Raw genomic sequence first — 23,200 nt, forward strand, 5'->3', positions numbered from 1 at the left:
GCACCCCCTGACCTTCTTCTTTCGCCTATATAACCCTACGTACCCTAAAACTATCGAATATCAAGATAGATCGGGAGTTCCGCCACCGCTAGCCTCTATAGCCACCAAAAACCTCTCAGGAGCCTGTTCCGGCACCCTGCCGGAGGGGGAATCCATCACCGGTGGCCATCTTCATCATCCCGGCGCTCTCCATGACGAGGAGGGAGTAGTTCACCCTCGGGGCTGAGGGTATGTACCAGTAGCTATGTGTTTGATCTCTCTCTCTCTCTCGTGTTCTCTCTCGTGTTCCCTCTATGGCACGATCTTGCTGTATCCCGAGCTATGCTATTATAGTTGGATCTTATGATGTTTCTCCCCCTCTACTCTCTTGTGATGAATTGAGTTTCCCCTTTGAAGTTATCTTATCGGATTGAGTCTTTTATGAGAACACTTGATGTATGTCTTGGCGTGCTTATCTGTGGTGACAATGGGATATCATGTGCCTCTTGATGTATGTTTTGGTGACCAACTTGCGGGTTCCGCCCATGAACCTATGCATAGGGGTTGGCACACGTTCTTGACTCTCCGGTAGAAACTTTGGGGCACTCTTTGAAATACTTTTGTGTTGGTTGGATGAATCTGAGATTGTGTGATGCATATCGTATAATCATGCCCACGGATACTTGAAGTGACAATGGAGTATCTAGGTGACATTAGGGTTTTGGTTGATTTGTGTCTTAAGGTGTTATTCTAGTACGAATTCTTTAATAGATCGATCCGAAAGAATAACTTTGAGGTGGTTTCGTACCCTACCATAATCTCTACGTGTGTTCTCCGCTATTAGTGGCTTTGGAGTGACTCTTTGTTGCATTTTGAGGGCTTGTTATATGATCTATCTATGTTATTATTGTTGAGGGAACTTGCACTAGTGAAAGTATGAACCCTAGGCCTTGTTTCCTATCATTGCAATACTGTTTACGCTCACTTTTACCACTTGTTACCTTGCTGTTTTTATAATTTCAGATTACAAATACCTTTATCTACTATCTATTTTGCACTTGTATCTTCATCTCTTCGCCGAACTAGTGCACCTATACAATTTACCATTGTATTGGGTGTGTTGGGGGCACAAGAGGCTCTTTGTTATTTGGTTGCAGGGTTGTTTGAGAGAGACCATCTTCATCCTACGCCTCCTACGGATTGATATACCTTAAGTCACCCACTTGAGGGAAATATGCTACTGTCCTACAAACCTGTGCACTTGCAGGCTCAACAACGTCTACAAGAAGAAGGTTGTGTAGTAGACATCAAGCTCTTTTTTGGCGCCGTTGCCGGGGAGGTTAGCGCTTGAAGGTATATCTTTAGATCTTGCAATCGAATCTTTTTGTTTCTTGTTTTATCACTAGTTTAGTTTATAAAAGAAAACTACAAAAAAATGGAGTTAAGTTTGTCTCATACGCTTCATCTTTTTAATATCTTTCGTGAGTTTGATGGAAAGGAAAATTGTGCTCAAGTGCTAGAAGAAGAATGCTTTAAAATGCTTGGTACTAGATCTTTGAATGATGAGCATGATTGCAATGTTTTTAGTATAAACTCCTTGAATATCCATAGTACTAATGATGATTGCTTTAGTCATGATGAAAATATATCTTATGAGCATGTCAACTTTTGTGGAGTGCATGTTTGCATGAACACACCAAATAGACAAGATATTTATTGCAAGAGGCATAAGCATTTAGAAACTAAATGGTTGCAAGAAAGGCTAGATGTGAGTGCTGAAAATTTAAAATTCCTTTGCCGTACTTGTGAACTTTGCAATGAACATGGTCATTTACATCTCCAATGCAAATTGTTTCATGACCGAATCATGTCTAAAAATTGTGATGATTTGATTTCCATTGCACATTATAATGAACTTAGTTTGCTTTTGGGTTATGAAGAATTGAAACATTTAATGAAGGACCTTCCAGAATTTGCCCATAAGAAATTCCTTGATATTGATTTAGAGAAGATTTATTTGTATTGTGCGGTGAATTGCATTGAAAATCCTTATATTGCCAATTACATAAATAAAAAAAAGCAAATAGAAGATGATGAGAATACTAATGAAAGGGAAGAGACTTCCCAATATCCTCCTATTATTTCTCATGATGAATCAGGTAACGAGGAGGAGCTTTCTATTCAACCAATCTCGTCAATAAGGAGCTCAAAGAGGAAGGTTGAACCTACACATAATGTGAAGAAGAAAAAGAAAAGAAGGAGCAACAAAGGTAAAAAGGCATCCCTCCCAAATGATGTTGCTCCTACTACTCATTGTGATGATGATAATTGCTTTACTATTGGTGCTATCCATATGTTTAATGATGAGAGTGATTATGCTTATGCTATGAAAGGGCCCAAGCTTGGGGAAGCTATGTTTGATGAGGATGAAATATTTTAGAATATATTTGCTGAAATTAATGTTTTTCCCAAGCTTGGGGATGCTATGTTTAATGAAGATGATATTTTTAGCATCCCAAGTTTTGATATGCAAAGTTGTTATGATGATAGCATGCCTCCTACCTATGATGATTATATTGATGAAAGTGGGTTTGGAAGAGTGTCAACTTTAGGAAGTAGTGATCCCACTATTTTGGAGGATGTTGAATTTTATTGTGATGAATATTAAAGTGGATTTGGAAGAGTGTCAACTTTATTTAGTGATGATTCCACTACCTTGGAAGAGGCTTCAATCGATTATGATGAGAATGAAGTTGCTACTTTATGATGATTATTGTGATGAAACTTATGCTAACAAAAGTAGTGATGATTATATTTATAAAACTTGTCATGATTATGATTACCCTTTTTCTGAACATTACTCTTTTAATGTGGAAACAATTTTTAGTGTTCAAGTCTCTTATGCTACTCCCACTATTCTGAATGAGAAGAATTTTGCTTGTGTGGAGAGTAGTAAATTTTCTATGCTAGTAGATCATGAAAAGAATGCTTTAGGTGCTGGTTAGATTGTTGAATTCATTCATGATGCTACTGAAAATTATTATGAGTAAGGAACATATGCTTGTAGGAATTGCAATAATGTCGAGTTTCCTCTCTATGTGCTTAAAATTTTAAAGTTATGCTTGTTTTACCTTCTTATGCTTGTTGATTATTGTTCCTCTAAGTTGTTTGCTCACAAAATCCCTATGCATAGGAAGTGGGTTAGGCTTAAATGTGCTAGTCATTTGCTTCATGATGCTCCCGTTATGTTTCAATTCTTATATTTTATGTGAGCATCATTGTCATCATCATGCCTAGCTAGAAAGGCATTAAAGAAAAGCTCTTGTTGGGAGACAACCCAATATTTATCCTTACTGTTTTTGTGTGTCCACATGATTATGCTATTGTAGTAATCATGTTTTATAGGTTTTTTTTCAATAAAGTGCCAAGTAGAACCTTTGGGAAGACTTGGGTGAAGTTTATGTGATCTTGCTGTGAAAAACAGAAACTTTAGCGCTTATGAGATTAGCTGCCATTTTTTACTGGAGAGTGCTTTTAGGTTGATTCTTTTTAATATGATTAATAGACAAATTTCTCAGGTCCAGAAATTTATTTCATAATTTTTGGGGTTCCAGAAGTATACATTTTATACAGATTACTACAGACTGTTCTGTTTTTGACAGATTCTGTTTTCTATGTGTTGTTTGCTTATTTTGATTAATCTATGAGTAGTATCGGAGGGTATGAACCATAGAGAAGTTAGAATACAGTAGATATTACACCAATATGAATTTATAATGAGTTCATTACAGTACCTAAGTGGTGGTTTTATTTTCTTATACTAACGGAGCTTACGAGTTTTGTTTTCGAGTTTTGTGTGGTTGAAGTTTTCAAGTTTCTGGTAAAAATTCGATGGACTATGGAATAAGGATTGGAAAGAGCCTAAGCTTGGGGATGCCCAAGGCACCCCAAGGTAATATTCAAGGACAACCAAGAGCCTAAGCTTGGGGATGCCCCGGAAGGCATCCCCTCTTTCATCTTCGTTCATCGGTAACTTTACTTGGAGCTATATTTTTATTCACCACATGATATGTGTTTTGCTTGGAGCATCAATTTATTTTGTTAGTTTTTGATTGCTGTTAGTTATAATAATGTTTTGCATCTTTAGTTTCAATAAAAAAGTCAAGGATAGCCTTTGCCATGCTTATTCTGCTAGTATACATGTTGCTGTTTGAAAACAGAAAGTTTACCGCTGTTGCAAAAAATCCCTAGAAAATTAAGAGAATGGTATAACGTTGAATCTTTTTGCATATTAAGCTCTGATAAATTTATTACAGTGGGAATTTTAGTTCATAATTTTTGGAGGCAGGTAAGTATTGATACTCTTGCATTCTTTACAAATTGTACTGTTTAGACAGATTGCTGTTATGGTTGCATTGTTTGCATATGTTTGCTTGTTTAATGATTCTATTTGAGGATAGGAGTATTAAATATACAGAGGCATTTAGTATTCAATGTTTAATAATAATGTTAGTGATTTGTTACAGTAGAAGATGATATGGTTTTGCATTGGTTTATACTAACCTATCTCACAAGTTCTTGTTGAGTTTGTTGTGAATGAAGCTTTTTGATAAAAAGAAACCATGATACGAGAGGAATTAAAGAGACACAAAAGTTCAATCTTGGGGATGACCAAGGAACCCCAAGATAATATTTCAAGAAGTCTCAAGCATCTAAGCTTGGGGATGCCCCGGTAGGCATCCCACCTTTCCTCTTCAACAACTATCAGTTAGTATCGGTTGAGCCTAAGTTTTTGCTTCTTCACATGAGTTGTGGTATCCTTGCATTGTCATTTTATTTTGTTTTGCTTGCTGTTTGAATACAATACCAAGATCTGAAATTCTTTAATGAGAGAGAGTCTTCACATAGTTACATAATTATTTAGCTACTCATTGATCTTCACTTATATCTTTTTGGAGTAGTTTGTCATTTACTCGTGTGCTTCACTTATATCTTATGAGTAAATGGTTGAATAAGTTGAATGTCATAAATCTGAAATTATATATGTTTCATTTGCTTATTCCATGGGGAGTAATGACTTCACATCTAAGAAGTAGAGGTTGTAAATTTATTGACGGTTAGCAAGCATTGTATTAGTCATTTGAACAATTTATGAAAGAATATTGAAGGAAGAGAGATTTCACATATAAATATATTATCATAGACATCTTTTATAATTGTGAGCACTCATTATGTATGACATGCTAAAGAGTTGATGTTGGACAAGGAAGACAACGTAATGGGTTATGTTTTCTCACATCTCAGTTAAAGTATATTGTCATGGATCATTCAAACATGTTGAGCTTGCCTTTCCCCCTCATGCTAGCCAAAAATTCCTAGCACCAAGTAGAGATACTACTTGTGCTTCCAAATATCCTTAAACCCAGTTTTTGCCATGAGAGTCCACCATACCTACCTATGGATTGAGTAAGATCCTTCAAGTAAGTTGTCATCGGTGCAAGCAATAAAAATTGCTATTTAAATATGCATGAATTATTAGTGCGGAGAAAATAAGCTTTGTACGAACTTGTTATGGAAGCAATAAAATCAACAAACTGCATAATAAAGGTCCATATACAAGGGGCAATATAAAGTGACGTTCTTTCGCATTAAGATTTTGTGTATCCAACCCTAAAAGCGCATGACAACCTCTGCTTCCCTCTGCGAAGGGCCTATCTTTTACTTTATGTCTTTTACTTTATGCATGAGTCAAGGTGATCTTCACCTTTCCCTTTTTCATTTTATCCTTTGGCAAGCACTTTGTGTTAGGGTGATCCTGATATATATATATCCAATTGGATGTACGTTAGCATGAACTATTATTGTTGACATCACCCAAAGGTGAATACGTTTGGAGGCAACATTATAAGCCCCAATCTTTCTCTATGTCTGATTAAGACTTGATAACCACAAGTATTGCGTGAGTGTTAGCAATTGTAGAAGACTATATGATGGTTGAGTATGTGAAGTTTGCTAAATCAAAGCTCTGACATAGACCCTTCCTGAAAATAGGATGAATTGCAATTGTTTGATGACTAAGAATGAAGTTTGCTAGTTTTCAAGAAGTTTATGGTCTATGCTTTAACATGTGAATAGCTTGTTACTAGATCATGAAAATTTTTATGAGATGAACTACTGTTATGACATATTATCATGCTAGAAAAGGTGATTGAAATTATCATTGACCAAACCTGTGCACCTTCTAGCATTCACACTTCATAAATTCTTTCTTTATCATTTATCTACTCGAGGACGAGTAGGAATTAAGCTTGTGGATGCTGATACGTCTCCAACATATCTATAATTTATGAAGCATTCATGCTATATTACTATGTGTTTTGAATGATTATGGGCTTTATTATACACTTTTATATTACTTTTGGGACTAACCTATTAACCGGAGGCCCAGCCTATATTGCTGTTTTATTGCCTGTTTCAGTATTTCGAAGAAAAGGAATATCAAACGGAGTCCAAACGGAATGAAACCTTCGGCATCGTGATTTTTTGGAAGAATATCATCCTGGAGGCTTGGAGATCAAGTCAGAAGACCCTCGAGGAGCCCAGGAGATAGGGGGGCTCCCCCCCTACAGGGCGCGCCCCCCCTGTCTTGTGGGCCCCTCGAGCACCCCCCGACCGACTTCTTTCGCCTATATAACCCTACGTACCCTAAAACTATCGAATATCAAGATAGATTGGGAGTTCCGCCGCCGCAAGCCTCTGTAGCCACAAAAAACCTCTTGGGAGCTCGTTCCGGCACCTTGCTGGAGGGGGAATCCATCACCGGTGGCCATCTTCATCATCCCGGTGCTCTCCATGACGAGGAGGGAGTAGTTCACCCTCAGGGTTGAGGGTATGTACCAGTAGCTATGTGTTTGATCTCTCTCTCTCATGTTCTCTCTCGTGTTCCCTCTATGGCACGATCTTGATGTCTCCCGAGCTTTTCTATTATAGTTGGATCTTATGATGTTTCTCCCCCTCTACTCTCTTGTGATGAATTGAGTTTCCCCTTTGAAGTTATCTTATCGGATTAAGTCTTTTATGAGAACACTTGATGTATGTCTTGCCGTTCTTATCTGTGGTGACAATGGGATATCATGTGCCTCTTGATGTATGTTTTGGTGACCAACTTGCGGGTTCCGCCCATGAACCTATGCATAGGGGTTGGCACACATTCTTGACTCTCCGGTAGAAACTTTGGGGCACTCTTTGAAGTACTTTTGTGTTGGTTGGATGAATCTGAGATTGTGTGATGCATATCGTATAATCATGCCCATGCATACTTGAAGTGACAATGGAGTATCTAGGTGACATTAGGGTTTTGGTTGATTTGTGTCTTAAGGTGTTATTCTAGTACGAACTCTTTAATAGATCGATCCGAAAGAATAACTTTGAGGTGGTTTCGTACCCTACCATAATCTCTACGTTTGTTCTCCGCTATTAGTGTCTTTGGAGTGACTCTTTGTTGCATGTTGAGGGCTTGTTATATGATCTATCTAGGTTATTATGGTTGAGAGAACTTGCACTAGTGAAAGTATGAACCCTAGGCCTTGTTTCCTATCATTGCAATACCGTTTACGCTCACTTTTACCACTTGTTACCTTGCTGTTTCTATAATTTCAGATTACAAATACCTTTATCTACTATCTATTTTGCACTTGTATCTTCATCTCTTCGCCGAACTAGTGCACCTATACAATTTACCATTGTATTGGGTGTCTTGGGGACACAAGAGACTCTTTGTTATTTGGTTGCAAGGTTGTTTGAGAGAGACCATCTTCATCCTATGCCTCCTACGGATTGATAAACCTTAGGGGGTCATCCACTTGAGGGAAATTTGCTACTGTCCTACAAACCTGTGCACTTGCAGGCCCAACAATGTCTACAAGAAGAAGGTTGTGTAGTAGACATCAAGCGTGTACCAAGGCTACTTACCAGCCTCCAGTCAAAAATTCCTGAAGGCCCAGAGAAGTTGGGATCCTGCTCAAAGACCTTGTAGTGACTGTGATTGTATTCCACGAAACAACATGTCCGGTATGTGCGAACAATCATCAATCATTCACCATCGTCTGATCGAGCCAGGAACCACCTGCAACTGCCATGCCGCTTTTCTTTGAAATGTTTTGGGGTTAGGAAGGGTAGGGACACCAGGCGGCCTACAACATCATATCAAGTTGGAGTTAAATAAAAAGGGCCCTTAATGTAGTCAATCTTAAGAACAACATGTTATGAGCATGAATATTTTTTCAGTAAATATTGACAGTAATATAAGCAAGCCATCATGATATGATAAGAAAGTAACATACTGCTGTAACAACCGTTTGTAGCGATGACTGGAGTAGGCCAGCAATACGTCCAGCCATAGAAGGAGTCGACAACGTAAATGAAGCCCTTGTGTTCAATGGCATCAGAGAACCATGGAGGATGTATGATCCTGCGATGGACGTGCAGATTTATCCACTTACCGTAGTGACCTGTCAGATAGGCGAGACCGCGGTTGAAGAACGCAATTAGCCTGAAGTCTTTATAATATGCAGATCTTGTGGGCACTTGGTAGATTACAACCTTGAGCAAATCAAACTTGGTATCATGTTGGCTACTGTAAGATCCCGAGTATTCTGGGCCGCGGTGCCAAAGCAGTGCAGTGTTAATCGAAAGAAGGGGGATCAATTATCGGGTGTAGACCTCCACGAGCATCCAGCTACCGCGATCGTTGACGAGCACCATCCAAGACATGTTCATGCCGACCCAGTACATACCATTAATGTAGTTGAGGGTGACGGGGATCGGATCACAGTCAAGGGGGTTGATCCTCGCCACCCTACGATTGTTATGCTGCGTGACATGCTGTTTATGAAGATCAGGAAGCATCAGCAAGCAAGGAGCTGGCTTAAAAAGCTCCAGCCTGAGGGCTTTGAGTAAACGGTACAGCCCCGACGAGCATGCGGCGAGCGGCATGGTACTGAGATTGTCCACACGCGAAACAATGAGCTTGATTACCTCTGTGGGGAGCAAATTCCAGCCACTCTTTCAGCGGACGCTACTTGGTTCTGCCATTGTTGGTGCTTGGGTTTCAGACGAGGGGGGGGGGGACGCGCCTTAGCGGGGATGGAAGATTGGACGAGATTATGTGCGGACAAAGATGGAGAAGCGAATATGTGCTGCGGGAAGTGGACAGGTGATGATGAGTACAACATGCCGCTTGACTTATGAGACACATACCAGCAGCGTAGGGTCATATCAAAGTCAGACAACTTGCTTGAGTGATCACAGTACTGGTACTCCCTACAGTATCTACTACTATGCCCTAACTTGCTTGAGTAGAGTAGTAGTGGAATAGGACTCTGCTCTACTACTAGCACCGGAGGAGTAGTATATTCTAATCTAAAATAGTTACAAACTTCAAGGCTCGAGCGTGGAACGACTACGTACCGCCATCATTGCTAACTCCAATCCTGAGCAAACATTCGCTGGGAGACATGGCAGTTGCAAATGCCCGCGACGCAGTTATAGTATGTGTGTAAGGGTGGCGGTTTTGTCAAATACTATGGCTTAAAAATAGGCCACCATCGGATGGAAATCTGACGGTTACGTGGGATTTTCAAGGATCGAGCTCGTGCCGAACAATTGCCAGATATCATTACTAAAAAAAGGGTGAAAACACCCGGGGCTATAACTTGCACCGGTTGACCACTAACAATGATACTAACATAGTTGAAAAATGGTCAAAGACCATGTCTACGTGGTGTTTGGAATTATATGCAAAAAAATAGCAAGATGCTCATGCATTGCACAACACACCATCATCACCAACTCGTTTTTTTCTCTACTCCTACTCCTATAAAAGAATCAGTTGGTGATGATGGAGGCGAGGAGGCGTGTTCAGCCGGCGTGCAGCAGATGGTGCAGTACTATTCGATTTGTTATAAAAAACAAAGAAGAGTAGTAGAGATAGAGATAAGAGCAGAGATAGAGACTTATGGAGGAGCACCATCTACTACTTCGTGTGCTACTCATGCACTCCATTCGGCGGCCGCAACGTCCCCTATAGCCACTCCCTCCCGTGCTCCATTTGGCGAGCACTGTTGAAATTTGGGGAGCGCACTCTCACGACTGCTGGCAGCCATGACTTCATCGACAATGACTTCTTCCCCGACCTCGGCAACCTCCTCCTCAATGACTTGGGCGACAACCTCAATGCCAACAGTGCTGCTCACGTTGCACCGTATGTGTTTATGTCCTTCCTGTTTGAAATTGTGGTAGAATTCATGTTTCTACTCTGTATCCTAGATTCTATCTGTTCATCTACTATGCTAGTCCACATGATTAGTTTAATCTCTATTATAGCCATCATGATTTATTTTGTGCTTATTCGGATTAAATCTCGTATTAACTTTCTCATATATTAAACTGGCGCAACGTCCCCTACAGCCACTCCTGTTTCATGGACGGCCTGGTCAATGCCTCCAAGGAGCCCTTCGTCTATTGCTATGAGTGCCGATGCTGTTTTGGGGCTCGCCGGCGGACATCGTGCATCACCTCACGGATGCGTGCAATGGTCACTACTGGCCCTTGGTGGAGAACATCAAGTACGAGACGTGCTACCCATTCACCATGCCGGAGTCGTTGGAGGATCACTGCCACCTGCTAGTCTCGGAGGAGGACGGTAACGTCTTCCTCTTGATCGTGGGCACAGGCGAGGCCTGCGCAGGCCACCGCCCGGTCTCTATAGTGTGCATCAGGGGCGACACCGCTGACGCTGACACGAGGCCCATGTATGGGTGCGTGCTCACTGTTACTACCCCTCCGAGTTACATGGGCGGCAACACCGGCTACATCAAACTGACTAGGACTCTGCAAAGCTGGGACCTTCCTGCTGATGTGGACATGGAAGACGCATGGTATGATTTACCCCCCAACGCGGTGCACGAGGACTCCAAGGAGGTTCACCTGGACATATGCATTATCAAGTTAAATGTTGATCATTAGTCTTCGCTCAATGTAATCCGCTGTCTAAGCATGTGGAGACTTCCATGCATGATCTTGCTCTATTAGAGTATCGCGCATGAATAAAAGTGTATCCGTTTATGGTTTAGTCTAGAATCTTCCATGTATGATTTTTTAGTATAGTACTGGTGAAAGACTTACTATGAACCATTTCTTACATCTCCTCTGCCCCCTTCCAAGTCATCCTGATTTAATCCCTCCGTCTAGGTGTATAAGGGCATGGTTAATACTTAATAGTATAGCCAACCGTTGACTCTAAGAAAGTGCCATGTCATCTGTAGCCAACATGTATACCAATCGATACTCAAAAACTAATTCTTAAAGATCATTTCTTGTAAAGCACAATAAATGCTATTTCTTCACAAGTTTTGGATGCAGGTTGAAAAGTTGAACGTTTTTGTTTGCAAAAGATACCTTTTTATCTATTTCACCCGGATGTTTGTGAGCTCTAGAGATGAAATAATATCCGAAGAAACCTATCGATACCCATTACACATGAGATGACCCCCACATCCTTTGTTAGAATAAACAACTCCCCGATCAATGCATTTCACTCTTCCTTGCAAGGCACGGGCACCTTACTATAGATTAGTACGACCAAAAATTGAACTAACATTATATATAGTACACACCTAAAATTATCGTTGAAAACTATGTTCAAATACAAATCCAACGATATAGTTTTTGTTGACATGCACTAACATTTTGTCAGTTAAATCTCCAGTCAAATTCAATGGGGGACTAATAAACCACGACCGATGTAGTACGAGTGTAGAGTGTGGCGCTGCACGGGAGTCTCACCCCGCTCGTGGCGCGGCAGTAAAGCCGTCATATCACAAAACCCAACCACTGCCAGTAATAAGTGGCTTGGTAAAATAAATGGACAAGCAACTGTCGGCGTTATGGGAAAGGGGGTCCCCAGACTTGCCTGCCTGCGGCCTGCGGCGTGGCTCCAGTGGTGGCCTAGTACGACCCATCTTCATCAACTCAAGCTCAAGACCCTCGCGAGGGGACAAGCCTCGTGGGCCGGACGACGCAAGGCTTCCTCAGGAGCGGCCTCACTAGGCAGGCTCGCGAGGAGGCGGAGAGATCAAGGCAGGGGTACCTTGCGAGATACCCGTGACGCAAGCCATGACGATTGAGACCAGGCGGGCGCCAGGCGGGCGCTGGCCTGTGCAATGTCCTTGTTTCCTCTTTGGTGCAAAGGGGGCAAGCACAGGCACAGAGTACTGAGGCATCAAGCAAAGGTTACCATTTCGGTGCAAGGACACCAAGACCAGCAGAGCGGCAGGATAGAGGTCACCGTGGAGCCCAAGACGGCGTCATCGCCAGTGCTTTAGCAAGTCGAAGACCAACTTTAGTCAGGATAAGTTGTACTAGATGGTCCCCTTCAAAATGGCCGTTGTTGGCGCCCTTCCCGCTCAATATTTGGGAAGAGGACCAGGGCCTCTATAAATAGGGCTAGCCACCACAATACAGGGACATCTCATTAGGATCTGATCGAGAGCCATCGAGAGCGGATCGAATCCTTCTCAGGCAAAACACCACCACAAGAACACCTCTCGCGAGGCTGTTCCTCCCTTGTACTATTCATCGTCAGCCCCTGAGGCAATCCACCACACCACACACTGGAGTAGGGTATTACACCACAACGGTGGCCCGAACTAGTATAAATCTTGCGACTCTCGTGTTGTTCATCGTTAGCTTAGATTCTCAGTGAGGCGTTGGAACGTGGATCGGTAGGGGGAAGATCTTCGTGCACACCCCAGAGTTTGAACCTTAAGGGTTTTACCGGAACCCGATATCCGACATTTGGCGCACCAGGTAGGGGTGTGCCGGAATCTTTCTTCCGCTGTTCCGCATTCGGTCGTTCGTCACATCCATGGCTGACGCTCGCCGAGCTCGCGCTGAGCATCGGGCTTCTCTCGCTGCCCACGTCGCCCAGACGGCTCCCGTCGGTGGGCCTCCCCGTCATTCCCCGTCACTTGCCGCCCACGCCGCCACCAGCCCGGCGGGGAACGAGCAGCAGGCATTGTTGTTGCATCCCGCGGTGTGGCGGGAAGGCAACACCGCCACCCCGTCGCTGACTCCAGCTGGTTCGTCGTCGTACGCCCGTCGTGCTCCCATGGGAGCGCATGCCGTGTTGCCCCTAGCATGTGAGCTCTGCACTGCCGTCCCGTCGATGACCTCTACGAGGAGTGGCTCACTGACATCACCGAGCTCGTCAGTGCCGCAGGGGGCTCCCCAGCGCTGTCCCTCTCGCTGCCTCGCCCACCGTCTTGCGCGGGTGATGCAGCTCAGGAGGTGCCTCCGCCACCTCCTCCCCAAGAAGGCGCCCTGGCTCCAAGGCGCGCGGCCCCTGGACGAGACCCACCACATCTGGCGCCCGCGCGACAGGAAAGGAGCTGCCAATAAATCCCTCGTCCCCAAGAAGGTGCTCGCGTGCTCCCTGCACCGGCACGCCATGACCGCATCCCTGTGCCACCTCGTCAAGACCCCGCGCCCCTAGCGGCGCCACGCGGGAATCCCCTGGAGCAAGCCCCGCGTCAGTAAAGAGCTCCTGTGGCCACCGCAGGCTGCCGCACCTTCACCACCGAGCTATGCAGTGTCGCCTGGCCGGGCAAGTTCAAGCCGGATCTGCCTCCTCGCTACGACGACACTGCCGACCCTATGGAGTTCCTGCAGCTCTACAAGCTGGGCATCAAAGCGGCCGACGGAGACGAAAAGGTCATGACGAACTGGTTTCCCATGGCGCTCAAAGATGGTGCCTGCACCTGGCTCCTGAACCTGCCTCCCAGCACGATCTCCTCTTGGGAAAAGATGCGCACCCGCTTCATAGCCAACTACCAGGGCACTTGTGATCGTCCTCTAGTCATGGATGACTTGCGCTGCATCAAGCAGCAACCTAGAGAGACCCTGCAGAAGTACATCCAGCGCTTCAACAGTGCTCGCCTCAAGATTCCCTAGGTGACCGAGGAGGCCATCATCTCAGTGTTCTCTGACGGTGTCCGCGACGTCAAGATGAAGGAGGAGCTTGCTATCCACGAGGATCTATGCATGTCTCTGGAGCTGTTCAACCTGGCGATCAAGTGCTCAAGGGCTAAGGAGGGACGCCTTTCCCTTCTCGAGCTCCCAGCCGCTGACCCAGAAGAGAAGAAAGCCAAGACCAAGGACGTGAAGCGCAAAGGAGCAGTTGTGCTCGCAGCAGAGCCAGACACGAAGCACGGCAGGGACCAGCCAGAGTCATCCAAGGGCAGCCGATACTGCGGGTACCACGACCTCCACACCCACAACACCAATGAATGCCAAGAGCTCAAGGCCGTGCGAGAAAGACGTGTCGGTCGATGCCCCGAGCGCAGCGATCGGGGCTATGGCCGAGGAGGAGGAAGAGGTGGAGGACGATGGGAGGACTGTGGCCCTCGCCAATGGTGGCATGACCGGCCTTGTGAGGACCGCTAGCAGGACCAGCCTTTCGAGGGGGCTTGGAGGGATCAACCTCATGAGGATTGCCCGCAAGGCAACGCAGGCCTTCCTCCTCTGCCACCACCACCAAGAAGGAATGACGACCATCATCAGGACGAGGGGGCTGGGGGCTTCCAGGAGCCACGTGGTATCACTTGCATCTTGGGCGGTGCCCAGGCCCCAGCCTCTCAGCGCATCTTCAAGCAGTTTGCTCGCGAGGTGAATGCAGTCCTCCCCAAGCTCGAGGCCACACGCCCTCTCAGGTGGTCCACGTACGCCATCATATTCAGCTCAGCGGATCAGCTCAAGTGTGCGGCAGCAGCCGGTGTCCTCCCAATGCTCTGTTCCCCAGTCATCAGCAATGTGCAAGTCACCAGGACCCTCATCGACGACGACGCAGGACTCAATGTTCTGTCTGTCGAGACGTTCAACAATCTCCAAGTGCCATATGATCAGCTTCAGCCAACCAAGCCTTTCTCAGGAGTCACTGATGGTTCCACCACCCCGATAGGGCAGGTCCACCTCCCTGTCACCTTTGGTGTGACACTCCATAATTTTTATTTGGCTTTTATCAAAAACTTTGTGGTTTTGAGGAGAGATTTTTTTTAAGTGAAGCTCTATGAAAATTTGGGATTTTCATATCTTGGAACCACCATGACTTGGCATTTTTTCCCATGTAGTAAAACCCCTCCAAAACCTCCCCTACAACTTGTGATCAACCTAAATTCTCTGTCCCAACTAATCCAAACTGGTTTTGGATTTTTATTCTAATTATTTTTCCCCTCAATTCAATTCTGAAAATTATTTGGAGCCTGAGGGATTTTCAAAGCAAGTGCCCTATTGCATTTGAGTTTTGACCTCAAACCAATTCTCCTGGATTGTCCTTAGCATCCATAACCCAGAACCATCTTGATCCACTCCTCCTCTTTTCAAAATTTTCAAAATTCAGTCTCTGCAAGTTTGGACCAGATTTGCCAAATTTGGTGAAATTCATATCTACACTCCTCCAAAAATTCCACCAAAATTCAGGCAGCCTATTTGAGCAATGAGAAGCCACTCCACCAAAAATCAGCTCAAGGAAAAATCCCTACATGCCTGGATCATTCTGTCGAACACCTTGCATGCACTGTTTTCCTTACACTTTCAGAAATTCAGTTAAATTCAGTTTTCAGTTTCGACAGTTTCAGTCACGCGGCCGCAGTGCACTTGGCACGTTGCTCGCGGCCTCGCTTGCTTGTCCGAAGCTTCACATGCGCACTTGGCGCGACCCTGGCGTCGGTGGCGCCCTGGCCCGCCTGCGCTGGCGTGTCTTGCGGCGGCCGGCTCCCTGTAACGGCCGACAGGGAGGAGAACGGCGGCGCAACGCCGTTCGGCACCGCCCAAATCCTCTGGTGGCTCCGCGTGGCCTTCTCCGTGCCAGCGCACGCATGCGGCACCGTCGCCGTGGCGCAGCATGCACGGAGCGCGCTCTCTGCCGCCGACGGGCCCGCGCCACCCCGTTCCGTCGAGCTCGACCCAAACACCCAAACCCCGGCCAGTTTAGCACTAAAACGGACCCATTGAACCTCCGTGATGACGCTCGACTCCCTAACCACCCCGAACGAGCACTGCGCCACCGTAATCGCTTGCCGGAAATCTCCGTTCACGGCAACCGCCTCGGGCCGCCTATAAAAAGGGCCCCGAGCTCACCCTCGTGCACGTAGCATCACCACTCCTCACCAAAGCCCCGCCAGGCCACTAGGGGGACCTCGAGGAGGTCTCCTTCCCCAGCTCCGGCCGCCCCGATCTGCCTCGGCCTCCAGCTCGATTCACTTCGGTGAGGCCACCTCCGGCGCCCAAACCTCGTCCGTAGCCCTCTCTTGCACCCAGTAGTCTAACCCCCACCTCAATTTAATCTTTGCAGCCCTCTCCGACGAGCTCCATCCACGCCCGAACCACCGTCCGCCGGAGTTGAGACCGCCGTCGACGTGGTGCTCACCGGCGACCAACACCACCACCCACCGTTGCGGAAGGACACGGTGAGCACATTGGTAACCTCTGATCCCCATGCCTCGCCGTGGATCGCCGCCGGCGACCACAGCAGCTCTCGGGCGCCGACGAGCCTCGTCCCTCCCATTTGAAAATTTAAACATGACAAGTGGGACCCACTGTCAATCTGTCCTTTCTAAACGAAGAGTTATCTGAAAACGCCTACTGCCAAATGCGTTTTCTCTTCGGGCTGGCGTAGTCGCTACCGAAGCGTTTTCTGTTTTTATAAACTAGCCCCTGGAAATCTTCTGTTTCATTACAGATAAGTCCCTGGACAAAAACCCTTATAACTTTTAATCAGAAAAGTATTTTTGATTGATTCTTTTTCTGTTCTCTTTAAAATTTTGTCTAGTTTTTTATCAGATTTATTTGAAAAATATTTGGTTTACCTTCTGTGCTCTCCTTGGTATTTACGTTAGCGCATATATTTTCTTTAAACCGTAGATACCGAAGGAGGTGACGGAGCCGCGAACTTCACCGAGCTAGGCTCCGACTACTCTGAACCAGGAAAGCATGTTTGAACTTTTGATATGATGAGTGTCTCGGCATGTTTTGCATTTAGTTAGTTTCATGGCATGTTGGTAAGCATACCGATGAACGTTATTTTATGTGATAATAAGGTGAGTGAGTTCAATGATCCATACGTGGATGAATGTGAATATGAATGGCCATGTGTTGGCATGAGGATGGGTACGATGGCAGTGTTGTAGCATGCCAGTCTTACGCCAGACTATGTGACTTCAGTGTCAAACCATATCGGTCCAGTACCTATCATTTCCTTCCTTGTACTACCACATGTTTTCCGCAAGGAATATGGTTTAGTAAGTTGCAAACCACTTTCATGGTACACACCAAAGAGGAGAGGCCGTGATGATGGTTCCATGGCCCTGGATTAAAGCCAGTCATCCGGTCAGGGGGCATGGGTGTTTCCGGTTGGGACCGAGAGGGGGGCACCCCTTAGAGCGCGCGTATATAAATTTGATCCCATGCTATTCGAGATTGTGATCTCCCCGTCTCAAAAGTTTTTCTTGGACGATGACTAGGGTGATTCCTAGCATCGAGAGGTAGGATGGGTGTGTACCGGTTAGCTGTGTTTTCTTCCGAAATACCATAAACGGAACTAGTCCTTCGTGACTACGGAAATCCGTTGACTGTGGGAAAAAAATTTTGTACAAACTCTGCAGAGTCATATATTCCTCCAAATCATCTCTTCCATGTCAAGTTTCGTTCCATCTTATCCTAATCAATTGTCAGCTTTGATGACAGAGACTCCGGTGAATCGCATGAGTGCTAAGTCCGATTGAATGATTATCCCTGTGGATGGACTAACCCGTTTATTCTCATGGATTGAATGTTTATTATGAGTATTGTTTACTGGTGAATTTAAAGCCCTTTCTGCGATGTCGCTCAGACGTCCGACTGTGGCATTTCATTTAAAGCCCTTTCTGCGATGTCGCTCAGACGTCCGACTGTGGCATTTCTTTTAAAGCCCTTTCTGCGATGTCGCTCAGACGTCCGACTGTGGCATTTCTTTTAAAGCCCTTTCTGCGATGTCGCTCAGACGTCCGACCGTGGCATTTCTTTTAAAGCCCTTTATGTGGTGTCGCTAAGATGCCCGACTGTGGCATCATTTCCTTATTTTTATTTGTTCACCTTTCGAGGCGTCGCTTCAGTCACCCGATCGGTCCTTATTTATGTTCTGTGGAATTTCAGGCGGACTACCACCGTTTCCCTTTTTTTTTACTTACCCGTTATGCCAATTTTATTTATTGTGCATTAAGGAATTAATCATGTTGCATCCATGCACGCATTTGTTATATCTTACGTTCGAACTGTCTTGCGAGTACTTTCAAAGTACTCACTGGCTTGTTGATTTGGCCAGATGCTGACGAAGGCGATCTCATGGATGAAGAGTTCGATAGCGAGTCCGACACTTAGAGGAGTCCCAGTCAGTCTCGTGCGACCCTGGATTTGGCCACTGTTTTATAACCGCTTCCGCTACCAAATAAATTTATCGAGCCTCACCTCGACGTTCGATGAAATGATATTCTTAGAGTCTTGTATTTCCCTTCCCGCTGTGCTTTTCCACCACCAACCTATCCATGAGTCAGTAGTATGTCTCCACACCACTGTGTCCTGTCCGCCATTATGTATGATTATTGGCGTGCTTGTAATAATTTGGTTGAGCGACCGCAGTTCAACCCTGTAATATATTTTATGCTACTGGCTTATTGTATCAAGAAATTGTCTACCAGTGAGGAGGATTTCTCTCATACTGGACTCAAAAGACTGGTTTATCAATAAATATTTTTATTGGAAAACCGGCCGTGACAAGCTTGGTACCAGAGCCAGGCTGACTGTAGGAAGCCACTAGGTGCGATCGCTAATTAGTTATTAGCATGACAGGGCTATTTTATGCTTTTGCAATTGTAGTCATTTTCTGTCAGTCAGCATAAATTTATGATCTGACCCTGCAGAATTTTGCCTACTTTTGTAGATGGCCGACGTCAGCTGCGAGTCTCAGACCTTCGCCAACGTGCCCGATGGGTTCGTCAAGCTTCTTTCTTTCATCGTTCAGGTCGCGATGGGGCCATCCGTGCGCCCAGTCTTCACACTCTACCAGCACCGAGTCAACGACAGTCTAACCATGCACCAGGCCGCGGTGCAGTTCAGGGGAGGGCGTGGTGAGTTACGCCGCTTCCGGTTCGTGGGAAGAGCCATGCCTACGGAGAGGCATGCTATGCAGATGGCAGCCCGCGAGGCGATAGCTCGTCTCAGGGATGTCCTTCCCGTGATGAAGACTCGTCATTACCGTTATCTTCCGTGCCATGTGCCTTACACCTGTCACTACGCATACTCCTGCCCCAGAGGAGAACGAGACGAGGCTTTTGAGATGCTCATTGAGTATCTCCGGGCCCTGGAGGCAGCCTTCGACAACCTGGTGGACGACTTCGTAGCTACCCGCATGGACTCAGTCCATGGCTGTGCTGCCAACAGGAGGGAGCTCCTACCCATCGCTCCGCCACCGACTTTTGTCTCGTCATCAGCATCTTTTACGCCTACTCGTCGCCTGCCTTCTACCGAAGAATTTAACCAAGTCATTGCACCCACTCCAGCGCGCACTACACCAACCTTCGCACCCACTCCTGTACGTGTTGCTCCGCCCCTGGCAACCGCTCCGCCCGCTCTGCGCAACACTACACGTATGGAGCCCATTAGCGAGGAGGAAGTCGAGTCCCCAACCTCGCTACGCCTCGCCCTCGGCAGGGCAAGGGAGATCGTCAACATCTCTGCCTAAGTACGCTTAGCTGCCGTGTATTGTATCACTTTGTAAGATATGTGCATAGGCTGGGAGAAGTAGCCTGTTTGCGCATCATGTAGGATCTGGAGAAGTGCACTAGCCTTAATAACATGTCAGGATTATGTACGCATATCCTGAGTGATGTACTGTATAATTACCGCCCGCGTGTAAGATATGTAATGAGCAGTCCTTCTCCGTGCGCAAGTCGATTTGTTTTTCTTAAGTAAGCTTGGGTATTTAATAATATCTGCCAGCTTTATGCATTTATGGTTTTATTTTTGCGACTCTTTCCGCTTTTCTTAAGAGTTTTACAAAAATACTTTTCCCAGAGTGAAAAATGTCTCGTCCTTGGACACGTTCCATGCCAACTCCACCAGAGGAAATTCATGATACTCAACCCAACAATGAGTTCACTCAGGGACAGTCAAGCCAACAAGGCAGTGAATCGGCACTTTCACAAATGTGCCGCCTTTATGAACAGAGTCAGCAACAACATCGCGAGATGATGAACCAAGTCATCAACATGGGGAATCATCATGGACAGTATGAGCAACATTCCAAGTTATCTGAGCTACAGAAGACACGTCCTCAAACATTTTCTCACACTGACAAGCCTCTTGAAGCCGAGGACTGGCTTCGAGATATGGAGAGGAAATTAATTATTGCAAAGTGTTCAGATCTCGAGAAAGTACTATATGCTCCACACTATCTCACAGGAGCAGCTGCATCGTGGTGGGAGAATTTTCTGCACATGCATCCCAACGAAAATGACATAACCTGGGATGATTTCAAGGAAGGTTTCCGTGGTGCACATATTCCTAAGAGTATTATGAAAATCAAGAAGAGAGAATTTGATGACCTCAAACAAAGGAACATGACAGTGTCAGATTACAACAGTCAATTTACCCCATTATCCCGCTACGCCAATGAGGAGCGTATGACTGAAATCAAGAAGATGGAGAAATTCCTTGACGGTCTGGCACCCGCACTTAAATGCCAACTGGTCGTGCACACTTTTCCTGATTTTAAAACGCTCGTGGATAAGGCCATTACTCTGGAAAATGAGAGACGCAGTCTGGAAGATATCCGCAAGCGAAAAAGGGACCAGACTAATCACACTCGCAATCACCGAAGCAAGATAGATTTTAAAAAGGGTGGGACACCCAAATTCTCATCCAATGTCTCACGCCCAATCAAGAATTTTCATGCAAGGGACAAGGAATTCACCTATCGCCCCGGCGTTACTTGTTACGCTTGTGGAGAAGAAGGGCATTATGCCAAACAGTGCCCCAAGCCAAGGAACTCAACCCCAAAGCCGAACAACAGCGGCAATAATTCAGCGCCCAAACGAAACAATTTCAATCCCAACAATAACCACAGGAAGGGTCATCTGAACCACATCACCAAAGAGGAGGCACAAAATGCTCCGGATATCGTACTCGGTACGTTTCCTGTCAACACAATACCTGCAATGGTTTTGTTTGATTCTGGAGCTTCTCACTCTTTTATCTCGAAAAGTTTTGCTTTGCAAAATAATTTTTCGATGCTTCCTTTGGAGAAACCCATAATAATCAAGTCCCCCGGGATTCAGCAAGTTTCTCAGAATTACTGTCAGAATGTGGTCATTGAGTTTGAAGGATTGGAGTTTTATGCAAATCTTATTGTATTGGAAAATAAAGGACTGGATGTCATCCTAGGGATGGATTGGCTAACCACCAATAAAGGTTTTATCGACTGTTTCAACAGGACCGTGATTCTCACACACCACCAAGGGAAGACAATAAGAGTATCAGCCAAGGAAGGAAAAAGACCCCGGCAACCGAGATTAAATAAGGTGGATGTTTCTGAGCTAAACAAAGTTCCAGTAGTGTGTGAATTTCCAGATGTATTCCCTGAAGAGCTGCCAGGCATGCCACCAGATCGAGAAATAGAATTCCGCATTGAGCTAGCACCAGGAACCACCCCCATATACAAGAAACCATACAGAATGGCACCATCCGAGTTGATCGAATTGAAGAAGCAAATAAAGGAATTACTGGATAAAGGATACATTCGGGCCAGCTCCTCACCTTGGGGATCACCAATTTTATTTGCCAAGAAGAAGGATGGAACGCTGAGATTGTGTATCGACTATCGAGCACTTAACATGGTCACAGTCAAAAACAAATACCCGATGCCAAGGATAAATGATTTGTTTGATCAACTTGCTCAGGCCAAGGTATTCTCAAAAATTGACTTAAGGTCAGGATACCATCAATTGAAGGTACGAACGGAAGATATCCCCAAAACAGCCTTCACCTCCAGATATGGACTGTACGAGTTCACAGTGATGCCATTTGGATTAACTAACGCCCCGGCATATTTTGTTCACCTCATGAACAAAGTATTTATGAAGTTTATGGACAAATTCGTCGTAGTATTCATCGACGATATTCTGGTATACTCCAAAACACCAGAAGAGCACGCAGAACATCTCAGTATTGTACTAGGAGAGCTAAGGAAACACCAATTGTATGCCAAGTTCAGCAAGTGCGAATTTTGGCTAAGACAAGTAGGTTTTCTAGGCCACGTGCTGACTCAAGACGGTATAGCAGTGGACCCAGAGAAAGTCAAGGCCGTACTTGACTGGAAGTCACCAGCCAGCGTAACAGACATACGAAGTTTCTTGGGAATGCAGGGTATTACCGCAGATTTATTGAAGGATTTTCCACCCTATCCAAGCCTATGACACAGTTACTCAAGAAAGATAAGAAGTTTGAATGGACAAAAGCCTGCGAGAAAAGTTTCCAAGAGCTAAAGCGGAAATTAACAACAGCACCAGTATTAATTGTACCCGATATACACAAGAATTTTGAAGTATTTTGTGACGCATCCAGAAAGGGTCTCGGATGCGTGTTGATGCAAGAAGGCAAGGTTGTCGCCTACGCTTCAAGGCAACTTCGCAAACACGAGGAAAATTATCCCACTCATGATTTAGAAATGGCAGCAGTTATTCATGCACTCAAGGAATGGAGGCATTTTCTACTTGGGAATCGATGTGAGATATATACGGATCACAAAAGCCTGAAATACATTTTTACGCAGCCAGAACTAAATTTACGGCAACGCCGCTGGTTAGAATTGGTAAAGGATTATGATGTTGGTATCCATTACCATCCAGGGAAATCAAACGTAGTGGCCGATGCCCTGAGTCAGAACCCCAGCTCCGACGGGAACTATCTGCACAGCTTGAGGCCCGAATTCCATCAAGAATTTGTCAAGCTCAACTTGATAATGGTAGCAGAAGGCACCATATCAAACTTGGAAATACAACCACACCTTGTGGAGAAAATTAAAGAGGCTCAGTCTGGTCACCCCAGCATTGAAGGAATTAAAAGGAAGTTGAGA

Source organism: Triticum dicoccoides, chromosome 6B (genome assembly GCF_002162155.2).
Source record: "Triticum dicoccoides isolate Atlit2015 ecotype Zavitan chromosome 6B, WEW_v2.0, whole genome shotgun sequence".
In the NCBI taxonomy this organism is placed as follows: Eukaryota; Viridiplantae; Streptophyta; class Magnoliopsida; order Poales; family Poaceae; genus Triticum; species Triticum dicoccoides.